Source organism: Xyrauchen texanus, chromosome 31 (genome assembly GCF_025860055.1).
Source record: "Xyrauchen texanus isolate HMW12.3.18 chromosome 31, RBS_HiC_50CHRs, whole genome shotgun sequence".
Lineage (NCBI taxonomy): Eukaryota > Metazoa > Chordata > Actinopteri > Cypriniformes > Catostomidae > Xyrauchen > Xyrauchen texanus.
The window spans coordinates 3,853,692-3,878,088 of NC_068306.1; the positions used below are offsets into that span (position 1 = coordinate 3,853,692).

Here is a 24,397-nt window from a genome sequence, read left to right on the forward strand (position 1 = left end):
CAAGATCTGTATCGTCAGCATGGTTTGATGTCAAATCAAGTTATTTAAATTAACATATAAAAAAACAATAATGTTATGACACAGTTTTCTTTTTGTTTCGATTTGCAGATAGCAACCAGGCAAGACAAAAAAGAGAAAGAAAATGACTGAGTTGAAGAAGAAGCTTGCGAAAAGGTCTTGCAATACAACACAATAGTGGAAGGAGATCTGATTGACGAGGAGTTGGCTTGCAGTCTGACAGAGGGATACATCCTACCATGGGAGAGACATGAAGATGGTACGATAAGTATTAATTGCTAGTTTAGCTTGATGTTTATATTCTACAGAACCAATGCTGTCGCTAAAAAGATTTCTCTAAAATAACATAATTCTGTTATACTTATATAATATAATAATAAACATTCCGTGTCCACTATTCCATTCCTTTCCCAAACCAAAGGCAGCACTTTTAGGTTGAAGAGATCTATCTTTGACCAGGTAATGCTGCTAAAACGCTTGGAGGAGGAGCAGAGCATCCTGGTAAAGGAGATGTCTCAGCACATCAAGTACCTTCTGAAGCAAGTGCAAGAAGTGGAGTCACTTAGAGGACAGACTTTGGAGTGCATCAAAACCAGCAGTATGTACAAGATCTTTATATTTTAGTATCATGTATTTATTTATGATATATATATATATAGAGAGAGAGAGAGAGAGAGTGAGAGAGAGTGATGTGTCCAGGGAACTCTACTTTATACATTGAGTTGTGATCAGGCACTGAGCTGACCATCTATTTGGCATCAGTGTGCGCAATGTAAATGCATACACAGTATAATGACTAAAAGGAAATGTTGAATTTGCAAATTCAGCATTGTAAAATGCAAAAATAGTTACAAATGTCATGTTTTGTTTGTGCCATCTTTCTATTTTTTTCCACAATTCCTCTACAGGTTTCGGTGACCTAACAGAAGATGCAACACATGGGCTCAACAGTGTCCTCAATCAGAGGGGTCACTCACTTAGAAGTCAACACAAACAGGCTGTTAATGCATACAGCAGTATAGCCACTATGGAATGTGATTTTCTTTCCATACAGGAGGACATTGAGGAGTGGGATGACAATGGCTTCACCAGCCCCGAGTCTGAGGAAGAAGACACCTAAAGTACACTGCCAAACAACACAGACGAACTTCAGATTTGTACAGAAAAATGTTTTAAATAGCTGTAAAAAATACATGTTTTAAATAGTTGGTGTTTTTGTAGATTCTGTATGTATTTTAAATTTAAAGAAAATTGAAAATATTGATTTATTTATCTCTTCTAACATTTGAGCTTACTGGTTTCAGACTAAATCTGCTCATTGCTGCTTTAAATAAACAATTGTCATCATCTTTGCATGGAAAAATCAAATGAAGATTCAATGGCAGTCTGCGTAATTTTAACAAGTATAATTCTAATGTACTAGGGTATTTCCATGATATATGTGGATTTATATTTGTATGCAATATGCATATACTGTATATTTTATAGTTATAGTTATAGCATTGAAACCATAAATGTTTTTCTTTTTTGTTTTCTATATGACATCCTCTAAATGTACATACAGAAATCCAAATCCAAACATCTTTAACTTACATCCTGTAAAACTGTATAAGAAATGTATTTGTTGTGATGCATACAAATGCACCACTGTAATAAACCCATTTGATGCAATTGTCTGTTGTGTGAACTTAATTTGCCAGTTAAACCCTTCAGTGGTGGACAGTAAGTACTGTAATTTATACATTTATAATATTAAGTACAAATGAATGGTATTTGTACTTGTGTATTTTCTTTTCAGAAAACTGTTGAAAATGACGGTTGTGCTCGTCAGGGATGCCCCCTATCCCCATTACTTTTTGCCATAGCTATTGAGCCCCTTTCAATAATGCTTAGAACACTTCCTGTATTTCAAGGTATAATGCGTAAGGGAATTGAACATAAATTAGCCTTATATGCAGGCGGATTAACGTAAAGGCTTGCTTTGGCTGCAGCCTAGGGGCCCTATGTGTGCAGGGGCCCCAGATTGGTCAAACTATTGTTTTTATTATTTTGAATTTACTTCAGCACAAACAAAAAAAACTACATTTGCCCATAAAAAATGAGCAGGTGATTAGATGGGGGCCCACACAAAGAGCAGACTAGGGCCCCCTAGCCACCTTAATCCGCCTCTGCTTATATGCTGATGATTTATTTACTCTACGTTACCGATCCAATTGCATCTATTCCTGAAATAATAAGTCTATTACACGAATTTGGTAAATTTTCTGGGTATAAGCTGAATTTACAGAAGAGTGAATGTTTAGCCATAAATCAAGCTGGTCAACAACTAAAACAGAAAGATATACCTTTCCATTTGGAAAAATTCTAAATTCAAGTATCTTGGTGTTAATGTTACCCTTTCTTTCAGGCAGAAAATTTTACACCTTTAGTTTCATACATGAGGTCAGCTTTTTTAAGACGGACAGCTCTTCCACTATCTCCATTAGGTAGGATAAACGCTGTAAAAATGAATATTCTCCCAAAAATTCTTTACCTCTTTCAAGCTATTCCTCTGTTCTACCCAAGTCTTTCTTCAAGAACATAGACCAATTAATCTCCTCTTTTCATATATTTAATATTGTACTTTTTACTTCACTACATTTATCTCACAGCTTTAGTAACTATTTACTTTAGAAAGGTGGAGTTTTGCACACAAACAATATGAAGAGTATTGTTCTCAACAGTTTATACAACTACAGCATTAGTTGATCGACAAAACTCTAATTGCCAGCTATTTAGATAATTGTTTAAGTCATGTCATGTAAAAACTTTTCATGGTTCCAGCTTCACAACTGTGAAGATTTTTCTCTTTTCATTTTGTTTATTTTAAAATATGTATTTAAACATTTTTAGGTTTAGACTGATGAAACAAGCAGTGAAGGTGTTACTTAAGGGCTATGGGCCTTCCATTAAGAAAAATACCAAAAATTAAAAATAAGCAACTTCATTCATAATGAAATAATCATCTCATGCAGTCAGAGACAAAACATGTTTAACCACAACCAAATACAACAGTAAAATCCTGATTTTGCATTAACACATGAGGAATAATAATATCATGATAATAATATTAAAATGTTTTTCTTTCTGCTTTGAATACTTTTACTTTCCTTTACATTTTGCTGATTATACTTCCATAATTTTACTTAAGTGACATTATCAATACTTTATTTTGTTACTTGTAACAGAGTATTTGTCCAGCAAATTATTAGTACTTTTACTTTAGTAAATTATCTGAAAAAGTCATCCACCACTTACATCATTTGAAAGTACTATTTGAACACATTGCATATTTTAGACTAATGCTGATGCTCATTAATTTATGAACACTCAAATAGTCTGTTTGTTGCTTGGCTGTGGTACATATATGTGCGGTATTGTTATAATACTACATTTCTAATATATATATATATATATACAAAAGTTGAGGTAGGGGCCTCAAAGTCCTCACTGAAACTATGCCTGTACCAAGGCTGTGCCCATGAACACCTAAAATTGCAACTTTTTGAACGACTAAACCAAATATGTTGTTGGAAAGGGCTCGACCTGGAGAGTGACATATGTCAGTCTGAAGGTTGTAAATTGCTCCTGCTTTTAAATATTGACCTCTGAACCTTGACCTTGTTGCATGTTGTAAAGCTTGTAATTCAGGAACCGAAGGACCTACAGACATGAAACCAACTGTTATAGATAGCTCTTGACTTCAGCTATATGACTATACCCAAATGAATAGACTCACCAAGAGGGGGTGCTGTCAAAAATGGTCAAACTTGATTTTCACCTATTGTCCAGTAAGGTATTTAAAATTGTATTACAGAAATGGGATTCCCATCCCCTTTAACCCATCAGTGGACTCTTACATCACTATTTACAAAATTCAATTTCAGTATATCGGGTCATCTATTTTTAAACTACAATTCCCTCTAGCCGCGCCATGCCACTTTATACTAATTAGTACCATATTTGTAGTTCTTCTGGTTTCCAAAATAGGGTTTTCATACACATATCAGGAGAATATCTTAATGTTTATCTGCAGCCGAAGCATATATTACACTGACTTTATGTGGTTTATTTGAAAAAAGCAAACAGGTGGGGATTTCTTAAGGTGATTTTAGCAAGTAGGTGTGTGTGTGTGTGTGTACACGTGTTTCGGGATTATATTTCACTACAGGTGGGAGTTACGTAACGTTGCTCCTTAATTGTAATAAGCTAAATTTACTTATATATGGCTACAAATTACTCCTAAATGTGTAAATATATATATTTAATTTCCTTTCTCTTTTCCTTTTTGTTATACAGGTATACATTACCTTTATCAAAGTCTCAATAGGCTATTAACTTTGAAATGTCCATATGTTAAGTCTCCTTATGTGATTTATGTTGATATTAAATTATGATTGTGGATTTACTGATTATCAAAAAAGTTTATCTGGAAGTTTTCAACCATCCCCATGATAAAAACAGTCCATAACAAACTAGTTATGTCACAGATTGCAAAACTTTATTTTGTTAGGTATAGTTCAATTATCATATCTTAAACTCTATTTTGATATGAATAACTTAAATGGCAAATGAACAACAAATGTAGTACAACACTTGTAAGATTATCTCAATTCCATTATTTGAAGTTTGTATGTATGTGTAGTTGCATGTATAGTCCCATTTGTGAAATGCACATTTTCATTACCATCAAAAATTTAAATTGTTATTTTACATTGTCAACACATAATCAGCTTCAAGGTGATTAACTGCTACACAGTCCAAACAGAATGTTATGCAAATTAGGATATGGTATGATTTCCGTAAATTACGGTAATTTAGCACAAGAGGTTGAAAGATTACTAATAAAAATTAAGGCATTTTGAAGCCTGTGAAAAAAAAATGTGAAGTTGCTCATTTGTTGGTTATTTAATATGAAATTTGAAATGAAACTGTGTCCTCTTCAATATTGGGCTATGTCCCCAATAAAGCACTCCAACTGTGTGCGTCATTGGTGGAATAAACATTTTGGTAGTTGTGAAAGGCTCAGTTGTTTCCCATAATTTAGCTTGTCTGAGTCAAAATATGATCAACTGTAACTTTTCCATGGTCTGTAGACCACAAAACAATCCATAAAGGGGTCATTCAAGTTTAAGAAATGTTAAGTCTGTTGACTGTTGCACTTCATTGTATCAATACAGATAAAAGTATAAAAACCATGAAGAATATTAAAGACAAACATTTATTTCAGTTTTTATTAGAAATTTCTTAACTGATGCAACATGACAATTTTATGGAACAATACAAGTGGACAACAACAAAAAAATATGTAAAGAAAATACACTTAACAAGAACAAGGAAAAAAATGCATGTTTGCAATGTATGTTGAATATTTGCAGGCTAGCTCCATGGGATGGGAATCACGCTGGCTGCCAGGATGGAGGCCAGGTCTTTCCACTGAGAAAAACATAAATAAATAAAGAGAGGGAAGTTGAAGGAGAATTAGTAAGTATAATACACATTGAATTGATTGTCATGATTGTAACATTCAATGTTTTACAATACTTTGCAGAGTAGTGCAGTGCATCAAGAATCTGTTTTTCCAGAGTGGGGACGAGGCAATATAACTATGTAACTGTTAACCTAGTCTTGCATAGCCAGACCTATCTCCACACTAGAGCTGTGCAGAGCTGTGAGTTGGAGGAAGGTCTTGCTGAACCCATTATAATTCTGGTGTATCTGCTTTCCATGTGCGTAAGATTACTTTTAAACAAGATATAAAACATCACGGTCATTACGGACATTAGGGTATGTCAGTGTTACTCACAGTAACTGTTGCTCATGGAAAAATAAACATAACTATATAATTGTGTAAAACAATGTAGATAGGCACAATACAGCTTAAAATGTCAAAATGTTGTGGAAAAATAAAACAATAATAGTGAATTTCACTTTTGCTTTCATATGGCTGTGGATGCACAGTACAACATAGCAGTATCCTCACAATTGTAAACAGCATACAAAAACTGTTTGCATTACCATTTTTCTTTAATAATCTCTACCCAAGACAATGGTTTGTCAACAATACCCATCATTGAAAATAGTACATTACATTACATTTACTAATTTAGGTGACTCTTATCCAAAGCTGACTTACAATTGCTGTTTAAGTCAAAGGTTGCAGGCCTCTGGAGCAACTAGGGGTTAAGTGTCTTGCTCAGGGACACATTTGCGTGCCTGCTCTCTGCCTGTAACGATTCCCTGGTCTTGTCTTGTTCTCTGTTGTCTTTTGTTTTGTACATGTGTTTTAATTAGTCTTGTTCACTGGTGCTGTTATATTAAAGTTTGGTTTAGTTCCTGTGTTATGTCACTGTCTTGTTGAAATGTATTTCTTCCTTGTTCACTGTGGTCCTTTGTTTTCATGCTTTCTAGTTTAGTTCCTGTTTCCTGTTGGGTGTTGTAGTTTTAGTTTTGATTGGTTTCTCCCCTGCTTACTACAATCCCCACAATCCACCTGCCCTCAGCCATTTGCCATGTTTATTGTTTTCACCTGTTTTCAATTGTTTGTCATTGGTTTTGTTAAGTGTCTTGTTACCCTGTTTCAGAGTTCTGTTTGTTCATTGGTCCTTGTCACCCTAGTCTTTGTATTTAAGCCTTGTGTATCTGTTCAGTCATTGTTGGTCATTGTATGAATGTCACCATTGTATGTTATATGCTCTTTGCCTTGCCCTGATCCTAGTCTGTGTTCCTGCCTTGTGGAAGTACCTAGCCCTGTTTGTATTCCTTTTTTCCCCGTTGTGGATGCTTTGTTTCGTTCCTGGGGCCTGTACCATGATGGTAGTTGAACAAACTCTGGGTTGCAGAATTGGTTTAGAGTTGACAAAACCAAACCGATGCAATCAGGCTTTATTGGTACCATGAAGCAGCTCATCAACTTTCTTTGTCAACTCAGACTTTGATCCTTAAGCTATGATTACTCCACAGGTGCGTGCACATAAAAGAGTGACGTCGGCGCCGAACAACCAATCACGTTCGAAATGGATAGAGAGCACGAGCTATATATTATTCTGCGGAGGAGCAAGAGATTATTATTCAGAAATACAAAGAATATAGAAATGTGTTTCAAGCACGCAGTAACACCGTCTCTGCTGCCAAAGCAAGAGGAAGATGCTGATTGCGTTAATGCGTAAATTAAACAAATACATTATATAGGTAGGCCTAATTAATGTAAAATGATGTATATAATCATATTAAAATGTTTTAAATAAAATTTAAATGTGTGTAGGCTATTCATGTTAATATATAAAACATTTGTGTGTGTGTGTAAAATGTGAATGTATTTGCATGACATCCTAAGAAAGATTTCATCACACATTTTATCAAACACACTTGTTTGCAGCGAACAGAAAAAAATGTGAAATACGTTAAACTGGGGGAGGGCCACCTTGCGAATGGTTTGACAAACTGTGTTTTTTCCCTAGATTCTCTGCATCACCGACCACATACAAGTATGTTCCACTTGCAAAAACACGCATTACAGACCATTTGCGGTACAGTAAGTGCATATCTTCGACGGGTCACATTTGTTACGTGGGATAAGACATTCCTTCCGTGGAAAATCTGTATCTTTCATACAAGTAAGTATCAGGAAAGTCAAGGGGATTCAATAAAAACTATTTCTCTATGAAGTGCTCGTCTAACAACTTGCGCTGAGATGTCCACAGGATTTGCCAGAGAACAGAAGTTGGGAATTAGTTACGTCATCAATATGTTTCTTTGATCACAGCTGATTGGTCAAACTTCAGTCTGAGATCTTGAATCCAGAACATAACCTGCCCCGGAGCAGGTTAGCCGTGCAGCGTAAGATACCATGGCAACGAACACCGATTAAAGCCGAGCTACTTTCATGGTACCTAAAACCCAGGGTTGGCACAAACTAAACTGGAACATGGCTGGCTAGCCACCTAAACCGTCTTCATGGTACAGGCCCCTGGTGTTTTTCCCCTGTTTATTTATTAAATAGTGCTGCACCTAGATCCTCACTCCTCGTCTGCCTCTGCCTTGACCCCCTATTCGTAACACTGCCAGTACAGAGAGATCCAAGAGACCAATCATAATATGCATTAATCATGCATAACCAAAAGCTATTTAACATACCACATTGTGCAGGGCTGCCAGTCATAAAGATGTTCTGTCCTCCCCTGTGGCAGGAAGACAAAGACATTGTATTACTGTATGTTATTTATATGTTGTACTTTAACAAGAAGTGAAAATACATTCATTGTTGACATAATTTGACATTGGTGGTGGTTGAGGAGATTCCTCCCAAGTAAAGTGCTTTGAGGACCCAGAAAAAGTGTTATATAAATGTAATGAATTATTATTAATTATTACTATAGTTTATATACTGCTTATTTTGAATCATAGTCATCAAATAAGATCCATGACTGACACTTCAAGCGAAAGGTATTTACAGGATGCCTACATATACAGCTCAATGATGTGACATAGACAACAGCATTTTATCAAGGTTACATTAAGTAATTGCAAAACAAGTTATACAACAGTTTTAGAATGTCATCAAGAGATTTTTTTTAAATTTCTTTTTAGGGTGAAGGGGGTGGGTGTCTTTAGGTGTAATGTTTGTTTTTTGGATAAATAATAGAAGTGATAAAATCATTGTTTATATAATCACATATTTGTAGCTGCATTTTAAGTAAAAAATTTACTTGGTTAAGGTTTTAAAAAAGACAATTCCAGTAGCATTATTTAACGAACTGAGAGAAAACACTGTCATCCAGTTAGTTATTGTCCTACCTTTCTGTTCCTTGTCTTTATTATTTTACGGACTGGGAACATTTCAAGGCGATTGTGAGGGCAATCTGTAATTGTAAGGAATATATTATTTGCACCAATGTCCACAATATGTGTAGTACTTCTTGTGCAGGAATCAATTTACAATGAACACATTTATGCATTTTCTCCAATATTTGTCATCAGCACATTTAGCTCCTCCTATTGAGATCTGATAACCACAGGAGTATCAAAGGCTGCACATGGTTCTATTCAAAATCTTTGTTTCTTTGCCATCCCTTCTTTATGTTGTGTGTCCTAATGGACTATTTATATTTTACATTGCTTTCCACAGAGCAGATATCTTTTACACTGGTATTCTTTACACATGGACTTTAACTTTGCAGCTCTCTAATTCAATGAAGCAGGGATGTGTAGAAAACCATCAATTCAATCATTATTTATAGAAAAAATAATAAAATAATATAGCATCTAGTATTATAGCATACAGTATAATCACAATCCTGAATCAGATCCATAACAAATCAATAATGTTTAGAGGGTTTACAAAAATCACATTAACTTCATGACGATTATGCAGGGGTAAAATGTCTGTACAATACATGCAGTGCATAGACTAAAACACACCTTTAATTTTTTGTGCTCTTTTTCGTTGCTGTGGACCCTGCAGTGGTGGCTGCACAGCTGCGACCACGTGTGCTGGTTCCTGGATGGGTGAAGCTGGGTGTGGTGGTGTGTGGCTAGAAAGAGTCACGTGTGCTGGTTCATGGATGGGTGGAGCAGGGTGTGGTGGTGTGTAGATGGATGGAGCAGGTTGTGGTGATGTGTGGTAGGAAGGAGACAGGTGTGGTGACGTGCAGACAGACGTAGTCTGGGTTGCTGGTGTGTCAATTGATGGAGCCTGGTTTTGTGATGGTTTGGCTGGTGCTTCCTGTTGTGGTGACTGGATATGGGTGGTAGGGGTTAAGTCACACGGCACCAAATCTAGCATGAAGTTCTCCTCTTCTTGAGGCAGCTGGTCAGGGTTGAGTCTTGTCCAACCTATAAATGGACATGGAACACACAAATATAATGTATAAAATGCAATTAGGCCAAAGTGAAAATAAATGCAACCCCAAATCCCCCTAGACCGTAAAAAAAGATGGACGTAGTGAATGTTGTTTTACCCACAGAATTCTGAAAGGCAGGGTGCAGAGTCAGAAAGAATTGATAATGTGTTGCGTATGTGTTCTTTCAACAGCTGTTAAGTATCGCCATTATTGTGTCACAGTCTAAGATGCAAAGAACATTTTTATCCATTGTAAACTTTGTGCGACCAGCAAAAGGTTTACAACCGCTAACATTTCTAAATCCAATTAATTGAAGCAGAGCCATGACCAGCGCTGACCGTTATGATGCTACTGCCAGTGATGCATGCACTCGTCAGGAGATTGCCATTAAAAGCAAAGTTCAATCTTCTGTAAAAACATTGAATAATCCTCTTATATATACACAAATTTTGTTCAAAAATCGGGGTTGACTTGCTTTATTTGTTATTTCAGCCAGTGATGTTAGGAAACGTTATATGATTTGAAAAAAAAACTTTGTCCATGCTGCTCTTATCAAATGCAATATGCTATTACATGCAGAGAGATCAGCGATTGAGCGAGCTCCAAAGCGATTAAAGAGAGTGAGCAGTGTTAGTAAGAACAAAGCAGTGAATCAGAGAAATAAAAGGTCTTCTGATTGTTTCACTTCGGTTACATTCTACAGCACAAATAAACATGACCCCACATCCACAGAACCCTGTTGGAAGGAGCCATCACCCTTTAATATATGTCTGCTATAAGTGTGTGTGTAGCTCAGACACACAGACCTGCATGACAGAGACAGAACACAGAGGAGTAATGTAACCTGGTTGCTATGTCACTAGCAGAGTCAGAGTCCTTGATTTTATTTTTCTGAGAAACCACAGGAAGTCCTGTTTACCATTTGTGCTAGCTTCCCAGGTGAGTGTTTAGGTCAGTCAAACAAATGCAGCCTCTATGCAGGAATAACCCTGCTGCATCAATTTACATTATCCAAGTACTGACATTTTTATTGATTGGATTTAGCTGGAGGTCACTATTTTAGCTTTAGCACACTTCCAGTATCCTGCTTTGCTTGTCATCTGGCTGAAAACTATGACTACATAAGTCTGCTGGTGGTCTTGTGCTAAAGCTTCCAGTATATTTGATTTGACAGTGAGTGTGACTCATTAAAAAGTTCAGCCTCAACGGCGCTCCCACTTTAGCTGCGGATTTCAAAAGTTACAATAACTTAAAACTACCAAGGAGATAGAAGTGAGGTATTTTAAAGCACAGGTGACCCCTCCCATCATCCCAAAGCAATTTTTCTTCTTGTTTTCCACAATACTAGCTCTTTAAAATGACTTTAGGTTGCAGCTAGGCTACAGCCAGATCAGAATTTCTAGTCTTTGCTGTTTGGAAATGTACAGGATAACACCAAAAATTGTACAACGAAGAGTGAATATATGCATGCGTATGCATTTCAAGGTTAAATAAATGCAATCTCACCTCCAACCATCAATTTGAAGATGGTATCCATGTTGTCAAGGCATGTCTTAGCAGATGTGCTAAGGTGGGCATGCATTGGCAGCATTTGTTTAGTTTGGCACTTCCCTGTCACCACCTTAGGAGGATGTGCAATCAGTAGTAGGGGCTTCATGCCAAGGGCATACAACTTCTCAAGCTGGAACAGAGAGGTAAAGAGATCAATATATAGGTATATACACAAAACTGTAGTTTAAAGCTGAATTTGTCCTCAAGCTTGATCAGAAATTACTTCAAAGCTAGAAAACATCTACAAACAATCAAACAATGATTTTTACATAATTTTTGGATAGATAAATGTGAGGACTTGTATTAGTTTCAACTCCCTAGACACAATAGTTTGGGGGAAGTAAACATTTATTATATTATTTATAGTGTGGATGTGAGGCAATATATTATACCAGTTAGCCTAATTTATTTGCTTATGTCAAAATAATCAAACAATTTTGGTAAATGAGATGATTGGAAAACTACATACCAGAATGGCAGCATCATCAAGAACGTGGGACTTTATGTTATTTTTTTCATGGATGACAACCACTGCTTCTGCTGACGTTGAAATTTGTCCAGCTTTTTTTGGAGTCTTAGGTGTTGGGGTTGTGGATGTTTGCAGAATAAACAAATTTTAAGTCTGCAGTATATTTTTTCCCCGCAGTTTGGGCAGGTCTTTTTTTGTGAACCTCCAGGCATTTCTGAACAGAAATAACTGGGAGTGAGAGAGATAAGATTGAAAGAGTGATTAAAAGAGAGACAATAACAGAAAGAGTGATCGAAAGAGACAAGTGAGACAGAGAGAGAGAGAGAAACAGACGAGAGAGAGAGAAAGAGAGAGCAGGCGGGTGATCGAAAGAGACAAGTGAGAACGAGAGTGGCTCTTAAAAGTGCCGTTGTTTTGATTTGTGTGTGTATGTGTGTGTGTGTGTTTGTGTTGGTGGAGTCAAAGTGTTGCAATAATGCTGTAAAACAGGAAAAAGCAAAAGATTATTACAATAGCCTTTGTAGTAAATGGGCATGTCTTAATTGTTAGGACAGAGTAATTTAAATTATTAATTAAATATTGATCAATCACAACAACTACGCTACAATATAAATCAATCCTTACTGTACAAATATCAGATTTGTACCACATCCACTTGACAAGAGCAAGTACCTACACAAATCTATTTTTAATTAGGCATTTATTATTTTTATTTATGTTCAGTAACAATTACACTCTTATCTCATGATGATTTCAGTGTCTTCTAAAATGGCAAAGTCTTACAAAAGTATGGCACCATAGTGTTACAGGATATTCTATCTATAAGTTAGTGGAGGGTCGTCTCTATATTTAATTCTGCATTAATTATGTCAGCAGGAATGAACGGTCATTGACATTGAGACGCACTTTAGAGCAGTCAAATCCTCTGGAAAGACTCCAGGTCCACTTTTTTATTCTAGTTCATCCCTGATTGCGGTCATTCTACGTCTGACATTTACTTTACACTTTGAATAAAACTTTAACCACTTTGTTTAATTGTTGTCTTCACAACACATGGGCAAATACATGAGTTTAAACTGATTTTGGTAGCTGGCAGTGCCACAATCCAACTGTGCCAGGGACAGCTGTACTACTTTGGAGGGTAACATAACCGTGTAAATGATAATGCAACACTAACAAATGTAACCTAATCTCCAGGGATGAAACGCTACACAGATAGGGCTACAACTAAAGAAATAACAGCAAAGGTTTTGCGTGCTTCTTAACAAACAAACACACATTGGGTTGAGATGCTTACTGTAGTCAGGTGGCGGGTGAAATGAGCGGTAAACGCATACAGTGACATGGGTAAGATGCGTGCGTAACGTGACGTACCGTTGTAGTGATAACGAGTGAAAGTCTTCTGATTCAAAATAATAATTATTAATAATATTCGCTGCTACGACATAAAAAAGTAATAACTAATTCACTACAATACAAGGACGTTTCGTAAACTATAAAACATCATTTACGGGCGCGCGTAACGTGACGTTTTGTTGCCGTGGTAACGACTGAAAGTCTTCTGATTCAAAATAATTAATAATAATTAATAATATTCACTACTATGACAGAAAAAAGTCGTAACTAATTCACTATAATAAATGATAAAAGAAGGACGTTTCGTAAACTACTAAACATCATTTACGGACGCGCGCGTAACGTGACGTTTCGTTGCTGTGGGAACGAGTGAAAGTCTTCTAATTCAAAATAATAATTATTAATAATATTCGCTGCTATGACAGAAAAAAATCAGAACTAATACACTATAATAAATGATAAAAGGAGGACGTTTCGTAAACTAGAAATCAACATTTACCGCCGCCAACTGTGTGACGTTATTGAACCAGGGAATCCGTGTGTCCACCACGACAAATGAGCCCCATTGACTTTGTATGGTATTGCGCTTACTCCGTGCCAAAATCAAACATTCGACCGATCGAACGTCTAACCGAACGTCTATCCGAACGTCTTGTACTTTTGAGCGTCTTACCGAGCGGGTTGACCCACGTGACGACCTGACGTGACGTCAACGTCTTGAAAATAGCAGTTTTTTTAACCATGCAAGTATCCAAGCTAATGTGTAAAGACTATAAATGGACATGAAAGGCACTAAATACAGATGTTTTACCTAAAATACTCAACCATTTCCTGCATTCTGCTGCACTTCCCTGAATAAGCCTTTGAAAAAAAGGTGTTGTAGGCTAGGCCTATTCTAAGTCTTTCTGAGGGATGAACTGAAAAAGATACCACCTATCATGACTTTCTCTGTATTTCATGACTCTAATGTTTCAAACACCAAACTCACCTATTGTAACTGTACATACATACAGTGGTAAGCTTTTTTCTGTCAAACTGATTAATTATATATTGTCTGATATATTGTTTTACAAGTAAGAGTTAAAAGATATAAGAAAAATGATTTTAATTTAAAAGTTTTCAATGCCATATGGGACCATGTTGTCATTAATTGCCCATTCACTTTTCATGGTAAGTTACCATTGGTAACACATTGAGAAAGACGCAGTTAAGATTATTCAATAGACTTTGTTCATGATTTCGTTTTCTTCCTTCTGAAATTGCCTTTGCTGCCTCCGCTGACTCGTGGGCTGAGTTACTGTAACATAACAAGCTGTTGATGGTTTTGGATAGGCTACTCTGATAGATGAACTCTGATATATACATTTCTTCTGTCAGAGAGAGAGAGGTCACTGTTTCTAACATGAATTTTCACTGTCTCTCCTGTTCTCATCTTGTAAACATATTATTAAAGTGGTTTGCAGCATGGCATTATAATCGTCCCAAATCCTTGTTAATGTAGGCCTATAAAGACTTCTGAAAGATTGCATATTTTGACATTAGAAAGAGTGCTAATAATAGTATGTTAGAGACTAATATATATATAATAGGCTATATAATCATTATAATATATAATAATTATCTTAATCCTAATTTATGTTTCTGTATAAGCAATTTTTTTCACGGTTCTTATTCACGTTGGAGGGGAAAAAAACCCGGCCAATTCCTGAATATTGATTAATCTAAATTAGATAATGCAATTTTCCGAAGCGGGTGCAACGAATAAAACGGGGCGGAAACACAAGCACGAAACTTGTAGTCTTGTACATTGATAATAGTATACAATTTATTAATAACATACATTTTATTTATAAATTGGGTGTTCGTCAACTGACTGCATGCCGTCGGAGTTTCCAGTGTTGACAGCTCCGTAAAATATCCTTGGATGAGCTGTAGTTTTGCTGTAGGCCAAAGCCCGTCTACGGACATTCTCTGTAGGCCTATTATAGCTACTGAAAAGTAGGCTAGCTAGCCTACAATACACAAATAACATTTTAAATTACTTCCGTCTATGAACAAATAAAGTAGCCGTGATGTCATAAATACAAAAGCATGATTTTAATACTAATCCCTGCCCTTATACCCTTAAACTTAACTTAAAAATGCATTTATATCACATCCATAGAGATTGCAGCTCTTTATTGGAAACAATTGAAATGAAACGACTTTTTTTATAGATGAAATATAATCTATTTTATTTTTGTTGACAGACATGCAACGCAAGCTATATTTTATAAGCTAATATAGCGCAAGCTATATTTAACTTTAATAATAGCCTACACCGCACATAACTTTCTAAGCCATCAGCCATTGCACTAATCAAATGTGGACTAGTTAGAGGACACAATAGAAGCATAAGAAGTTAAACTAAGGTAAGAAAAACACAAACGTGTTACAACGTGTCTTCACACGTAAACAACACGTTGGGATGACGATCGGTTACTCGCACTTCCGACCGGTCGCCATAGGAACGCGTTAACAACACGTCAGCACACGTAGGAACGTGTTACATATGATTTTATGAAAATGATCAATAATTTCGTTTTGGCTCATTGTTTATATGTGGCAGACATGAAAATCAACGAACCTTAATTACAAAGTAAAGTATATTCAGCTGACTATGTCTATATGTAATATTAGAACTGTTATACACATTTTTTAAATAAACCTTTCCACTTTAACATTTATGATGTCTATTTGTGAAAGATTATGATAATTTAGTAATTTTATTAAGACTGAGATTATGCTTGATTAGATTAACTTTTTATTAGTTTGTTATCTGTGTGATAGCCTATGTATAAAAAAATAGTATGAATGTTTTTAATATATTAGCTTACAGGTTTCCTGAATTGCTAAAACACATTTCTTGGAAACATCATTAATTTTTTAAAACCTTAAACACAAAACCAAATTTTCAAACTACATTCAGAGAACATCTGACTCTTCTTTCAAAAAAAAAAAGAAAAAAAAAGACTCAAAACCATTTTATCTGTGCTCAAAATCAAACAGTGCTTTCAGATCATGCACACAAGAGTCAATAAAAAATATATATTTGCATTAGGCTATTATTACAGTCAAACCTGAATACAGAGAAAGCATTTTGTTACACATAACAGAAAAAATCAATAAATAAAAAATAAACAGCAAATATTTTATCACAGCTTAAAGACATCACTGCACGTCACTGAGTATGCATACGTTTAACACTTTCAGATTTCTGGATATCGTTCGCCTCCATCATGACGTCACACCAGAGTGATAAGATCCACGTGCTGTATTGAGTATCCAGTCAATAGTCGTTAACGAAGACGGGAAAAAACTATACAAAAAAAAATGGTTATTCACTAAACACAGCAACTTCAATGTATGAGGAGGATAAACAGAGTAATGATCATGATGCGGACCAGTGTAGAACTGTGAAAATAGGACTAATAAAAACATATAATTGAAATAACAACAATGGCCTATTTTACAGCTGCTTTGGAAAATACCTTTATTATTACGTCACATAGTAATGTCGATGTTCAAGTGCAATTTTTTAATGAATACTTCTTTTCAATCTTGGATGAAGTTGCTCCTATGAAATCTAGAGCAGCTCCTATTATCAATTCCACCCCCTAAATGAACGATAATATTCCTTCATTTAAACGGATGTGTCGTAAAACTGAGCGGTTGTGGAGATCTACTCATATACTAGTTCATTATCAGCATTTAAAATAACTCTTCGTGGATTTTTATAGCATAGTTATGGACGCCAGAATGAAATATTTCTTCAATCTTGCATCTAATTGCAGACGCAATTCAAAAAGTCTGTTCGACAGCATAAATAACATTGTGTCTCCTCCATCACCGGCTGTTCAAATCTCTTCAGTTGATGAGTGCAACAGTTTACTGTCTTTTTTCAGTAAAATAATCAATATACGAGAACATTATTCTCTCTCATTCCCTTAAAATACCTTGTAACTCCAGGCCAATAGTCCTGGAGACTTTTTCTCCTATAACATTAGAAAATCTGGTCAGTTCAATGAAAATGTCCACCAGCTCTCTTGATGTGGTACCAACTGCTCTGATCAAAAATATAATTGACACTATTGGTCCTTGTGTGTTCTCTATAATTAATAATTCACTGATATCTGGTTATGCTCCAATTTATATTTAAAAAAAAAAAGCTGCTGTTCAACCACTTCTTAAAAAACAAATCTGGATCTATCGTTGCCCCAAAACTATAGGCCTGTTTCTAAGTTACCGTTTCTAAGGTTTTGGAAAAAGTGGAACTATCAACTAACAGCTGTTTTTCATGTCTATAATGTATTTGACACATTTCAATCTGTCTTCCGTCGGTTGCACTCGACTGAAACTGCTCTCTGTAGAGTTTTGAATGATTTGTTAATGCAAGGTGATGCAGGTAAATGTTCGGTACTGATTCTTTTAGATCTTACAGCTGCTTTTGACACTGTCGATCACTGTATATTACTGGAAAGGCTTAGAAAAGGTGTTGGTGTCTCTGGAACAGCCTTGAGGTGGTTCTCGTCATACTTGTCTGCAGGGGCGATTCTAGGGTCAGAGCTTTAGGGGTGCTGAGCACCCAATGAGCCCCACTGCCACCACCCACCCTCTTTTCACACAAAAATAAAAAATATGTCTATTGAAAAATAACTTTATCATTTTAACATTGGTTCAACTAACTCCAAAATCCAGATTTTGTTTCTTTTTTTTTTTTTTAGACCTTTTCAGAGCACCAGCTTAATTGTGAGAGTTCACACAGACAGCCCCCTGTAACAAACACAAAACCTTCTTCACTCCGCTGGTTTTCCTGACCGTTAACTCCATGTGCCTCCTTTTGTATCAACAGTCATCAGATTGGTTAGATTAGATTCAACTTTATTGTCATTGAACAAAGTAACTTGGACAACAAAATGTAATTCATCTTCTGTAAATTATTTACAAAAAATGGTTCTTGAAAGGCTCTTTTTTGTGTGCCAAACTGAGTATGAGGGTATTGAGACCGCTTTAACTGTTTAGGACCAGTGTCCTTATCCCCTAAGTCTGAACAGCTCTCTTCTGTCTCTGTTGCTTTGGCTTGGTGGTCTCTATGTTGCACTCCCTCTGTCTCTTCATTTCTTTCACTAGTCAATTCCCTCTCATCCCTTATCCCTCTCCCTGTTGTTTTCCTCCTCCTTTATTAATGAAAAAATGTGGTGTAAAATAATGTTACAAAAAGTAAATGTAATATAGGCTACTTAATGCCAATAAGTTAGGAGTATGAGTAGTTACTGTTTTGCTTGCCACTATTCACTATATGTCAATTTATTGTTGTTGTTTCCTCACCTGGTTCTTCCTGCATGCTCTCCCTTTCCCTTTCTCCTTCTCCATCTCCCTCTCTTTCCCTTGGCACTGACAATCATACACAAATATATTGTAGGCAGGAGAGATGAGGTCAGTTTGTCATGTCACAAAAATGTTATGGAGACCATTTACAGATTCTAAGGATATGATCAAAAGGCACGCAGAGGCGTGTCATTTTAAATGTCTTTATTATTATTATTATTATTATTGGGCTTAGAAACTTTTTTAAATCACAAATTCCTTTCACAAGAGAAGCTGTATTCTCCATTGTGGGTTTGAAATAAATAAAAAAAATAAAAGCAGGGAACCATTGCCTAGATAAGTAATTTGATACAACAACAGATAGCTGGTTTGCATTATCTGTTACTTTAGCTTAACACTTTTCAGAAGAACAAAAAACCAAAAAAACAAGACAGAGGTTATTATGGACTGTCCCTAGTCTCTCACCTGAATCTGTCTTTTTTCTTTTAAAGAACTGTCGTATGTCCATTGCTCACTGGCAGGCCACACACACACACACACACACACACACACACAGAGAGAGAGAGAGAGAGAGTAATGCTAGGAGTTCAGGACTTAAGCCTGGTTCAGGTTAAATCCTCTGTGTGTGAGGAATGAATAAATACAGCAAAAGAAAAACATTAAACTTTCTTTTATTGTCTAGTTTGATAGTCAGCCACAACTGAAAAATAACAGATATAAATCTAGGAATGAATAACAATTCATTTAAAAAGCCACAGTGAGTGTTTTCACACATACTGGTGGTATACAGTGATATGTTTGTTTTTACTCTGGTCCAAACGCCAGGGCTTCCTGTTTCCATGACGACTGACCAGAAAAGACGCACGTGATGTCATGTTTACATGACTCCCGATTGTTAAAATGAGTATCAAATTAACGATAAACTTTACCAGCAGAGACACACGTACGCACTACACAGGTACGCAGTTTATTTGTCGCGCTGCTGTTTTTGTTTCACGCTCTAGCAGTTAATAAACAGAACTGCATGCGTCTTGCGGAAGAACATTACAACAGATGTTGTGCCGAAATTTGAGTCCCTGCTATGGCGCTTACTCCGTGCCAAAATCAAACATTCGACCGATCGAACGTCTAACCGAACGTCTAACCGAACGTCTATCCGAACGTCTTGTACTTTTGAGCGTCTTACCGAGCGGGTTGACCCACGTGACGACCTGACGTGACGTCAACGTCTTGAAAATAGCAGTTTTTTAACCATGCAAGTATCCAAGCTAATGTGTAAAGACTATAAATGGACATTAAAGGCAATACATATAAATAGTGTACCCCTAAAACAACACTAAAACATTTCTCCTGAATCCTGTGCATGTGAGGCTATGTGTTTTACTTTCAAAGAGCAGAAATACTGTAGGCTAGCCTATATACAGTCATTCAATAGTCTTAATTTGACCAATATAATCATTTTAACTAGTTTTTATTGTTCATTTTATTGCCCAATGTACAATGTTCTCACAGTCCATAAAAGAAAGCACTCCCAAATTAATAAATGTAGCCTTTCATTTAAAAAGAAGGTTTTCATAAATATATATTATATTTATATATGTGGAAATACAGATAGACCTAGCCTATATAGAATATCCATTTATACACACACACACACACACACACACACACACACACACACACACACACACACACATTTATATTTTAAACTGTTGTGACCTGTGAATCTACAGTTTAAAATATTTGCAGAACTTAAAAAAAAGCTAAGTACAATTTATTGTAATAATATTGTTACTGAAAGTTTTATATAGCATAATTAAAATAATTTACTTTTCCAACAAATGTTACAAGTCCAGTACTGTCATGGTGCTCTTCGGTCACTTTTGACCAAACAATTTTCTGTTTTGAATTTTAAAATTCACAATTATACACAAATGAACTGGTAGGGCTATTACCACACAGCATAATTGAGTCAGAAGACTGAAATAAGAGGTGGAAATGAGATCAGATCCAGATGGATTAAGAGGCTAGGCACTGAGTTATGAAAGCCAGATTACCTGATTTATTGTTTAAGCTAATAATACGTAATAACAGTGAACGTTACGCACAAGTGCGGCATATCAAGAAATGTACAAATCAGGATGTATATCATGTACTCTCTCTCTCACGCGGCGCACACACACACACACACACACACACACACACACACACACACAAGCGCGTAAACAGTGAACGTTACGCATTTATCAGATCCTTCAAATCCTCTCGGTTTTCCTTTACCTTTTCATTGTGGTAGGTTATATTCAGCTTCCTTTGCTCGTCAAGTGCAAGGTCGATCCGAGATTTTCCAAAGGTTTTCAGTGTAATTTGACACTGGATGTGAGCTGACGACTTTTCATGCTTGGTTAAAGCTGCGGGCAGGTTGTTCAAATCACAATATCCCACTGAAGTCCAAACAGTCTGACTGGTTGAAAAAAGCAGGCAGGGATAGCAGTACAGCCGCTGATTGTTAGCACAGCCACATAGCCAATCTTTTCTTACATACCATCAGTTTGAAATGATCGGATAATTTTTGGGCCCTTTTGCTGTACTAGTCCATCTAAGCCTGGCGTAGACCTCCCTCTTGCAATTAACTCATATTTGGAATTAAAATCGAGCTTGGAAAAATTTCTTAATTCCGTGATTACGGCCGGTGCTGTCATTTTGATTTTGAATTTGGCGGGGATTAGGCATGTACGCTAGCTGTGGTGTAATGACGTTAGCTACGCAAATGTCCAGAAATATCTCGATTTTAATTGGTCCATGTCTGATATGTAACGGAGATGATTACGGGCATAACATATTTATGTCAAAAGGCACAGCAGATTTGTGCTTTTTGCCGTACATGTTAAAGAATACAGGATCGAAGTGCGCATGCGCAACATGGGTTTTCCGCTTGTCGCCTGCAATGAATGGACCGTAAAAGCACTGCTTATTCTACCATTTGTTTTTAGTTGATTATGCGTAACTGCTACATTTGTCATCATAACTTCTAAACAATTGGAATAACACACATATTGCATATATAAATCACAAGAATAAAAATTAAAAATACAAATACAAGTTTATTATTTAATAAACATTTTATTTTTGAATTTTGGCAGGGTAGGCAGTTTGCCTACCCAGACCGCACATCAGTGTGCATACTTATGCCAAACCTGCTTATGATGTGGAATCATTGGAAATGATCGAGTCTCCTGCGACAATCCCTTTACCAAAAATGCGGCGCCTCAGATCCTTCAAATGCCATCTTGCTGGAAGCAATAGAGAGACTGGGTAAAAAAGCAGGACGACTTCATGGAGAAACATTTGGAGATCGAGAAATCGGTCGCATCCAATTACATCCTCATCTCTGATCTCGCTACGGGTTGACACTGTTGCTAATAAAAAAAATGATAATAATCAGAGGATACAGTTGTTAAATCTGATGAAATGGATTCTCATCTGTCTACATTGGCTGCAGAAGACAAACGCTTATGGGATCAAGTAGATGATCTTGATGTCTACAAGAGGTGATGGAATCTAAGGTGTAGAAGAGGAGGTCAGCGGCGCCATCTGCTGGAAAACTTTAGCCATTCGACAAATATACGAACAAGCCAATCATGCCCCGATCACGCTGTCATGCCCTGATCACGCTGACAGACAGCCAATCAAACCACAGCATTCGTCGGGTGACTGTGTGCAGAACTTTAGTTTCGTTTCGTTTTATCATTGAGAGATGGTTTGTGTGTTGTTTTCTTCCTAATTCCTGCTGTAGTCGTGTGCGTCAATGACTAAAAACGAGTTACCATCCATTCCAATGTAACCAGTGAACTTAATGGACATTAAAGTCATTTAAAATGGTTCCCTGTCTCTGTGTCCTTACCGACACACCATGGCAATGACCAAGCCTACCTAATAACCAGTCCACCTTCAGTACATAAGGATTTCAGGTATTCCGGAGGAAGATGGGGAGAATGTCAAGGTGGTAATAATTTTTTAAAGAAAACATTTTTCATCAGGTGTCCCCATGTAAAACAGATGTTTCGCAGTCTTCGATTGTTGTTGCACACCGGCTCGGCCCTAAATTTGGCAATGCAAGCCCTCGCGGGATAATTGTACAGTTCCTCTCTCGGTCTCACCGCGATCGCCTCTGGACTGATGCATAACATCAGAAGTGCTCAAACAGAAGAAGATTGGGATCTCAGGGGACCTGAAGCAGAGGACGAAGGAAGCCCGGAACAAGTTGTGGCCTTTGGTGGAGAAAGACCAAAAAGAGGGTCGCCGTGCTGGTTTTAAGGGTCCATTTGCTATCGTAGATGGAAGATTTGTGTGGACGATATCTGACTTTTAACAGACACTTGAGGTTAAATGCTTTTATGCCAGTGATGTTCACTGTTGTTTTGACTGAAGAACATTTGACTGGCGGGAGAATTGAACTGACATTGGCAAAAAGTTCATTGTAATATATTAAGGTAAACTAAAGGATGGCAGATAACAGATATAAACCTTTAAAGAGGGGTATGGATAAGATTCAAGTTTTGCACTTTATTGTATTCTGTATTACATTTAATATATGTTTTGTTACTATTGTAGTGTTATTGAATTATTACTTGTTTTGAGAGTCTGTCTCGTTTTTCTCTTAATTTATGGGGGATCCGTGATTTATCTAAACGCAAGACTTTATCTCAGAAAAGAAACACATTCTTGTTTTATAGATGAAACATTTAGTCTCAATCAATGGGGAGGAAATGTGTTTTTTAGTCTAATCACACCGCTGGAGTTTTGAATTTATTTGACTGTAATTTTAGCGGCTCCATTCTTCAATCTTTTTCTTCTTCTTCTTCTGATGGATTATTGTTGTTATTCTTCTGGGGGATTTTTTCATTATCTTGGTTAATGTTTATGGTTTTAATAATCATACACAAAATAGCTTCTTGATTTAAAATGTAAATTTCCCTCTGCTGCAGTAATAGTTGGAGGTGATTTTAATGGAGCTCCTGAACCATGTCTGGATAGATTTCCCCCAAAACGAGAGTCAAACAGATGTAACACTATTAGTAATGTTTTTTTTAGAAACCTTTCTCTATTGGATGCTTACAGGTTTATGCATGTTGACATCGATTATTCATATACTTGGTTTAGCAGATATGTCAAGAAAATCGCGTATAGATTACTGTCTTATATCAGACTTCATGTCTCCTTTTATTACGGTAAGTCCAGTAGTATTTGTCCTGCTCCCCTCACAGATCATGCTTTTATTGACCTTATTTAATCTGATTCTGGAACTGGTTGTCACAGAAACCTTGGCTATTGGAAACTAAATTGTTCTCTATTATGGGTCCCCTCTTATTGTTTAGGTATTAAGAACATTATTGAAGAATTTAAAGAGAAATCTGCTGTTTCAGTATCGTCTAATTGGGAGATGTTCAAATACAAGTGTAGAAAATAATCTGTTCAATTTAGTAAACAATTGGTAAAGGCAAAATATTTAAAGTATACTTCTATTTTAATTGAAATTAACACAATTTTAGGAAAGCAACAGACAAAAGAAGATGATAAAGTAGAACTGCACAACCTATAAGGATTAAATAATCTAAATGCAGAAAAGACTAAAGGTGCTTTTATTAGATACAGAGTGAAGTGGAATTCGGAGAGAAAAATTCAGCATATTTTTTTAATTTAGAAAATAAAAGAGGGAAAGCTGAAAGAATATCTTCTCTATATATTGAGGGCA

The 24,397-nt window shown here is 36.3% G+C and overlaps 2 protein-coding genes and 1 pseudogene across 2 annotated transcripts in view; 2 read left to right on the forward strand and 1 right to left on the reverse strand.

Annotated features, from left to right (window-relative positions):
• LOC127625049 (zinc finger protein 208-like) overlaps positions 1-24,397 on the forward strand; it is a 632,925-nt pseudogene that overhangs the window by 328,114 nt on the left and 280,414 nt on the right.
• Positions 1-24,397, reverse strand: part of LOC127625046 (nuclear factor 7, brain-like) — a 256,580-nt gene that overhangs the window by 163,178 nt on the left and 69,005 nt on the right. The gene's annotated exons all lie outside the window — the stretch shown is intronic.
• LOC127624980 (zinc-binding protein A33-like) overlaps positions 1-24,397 on the forward strand; it is a 203,655-nt gene that overhangs the window by 23,123 nt on the left and 156,135 nt on the right. The gene's annotated exons all lie outside the window — the stretch shown is intronic.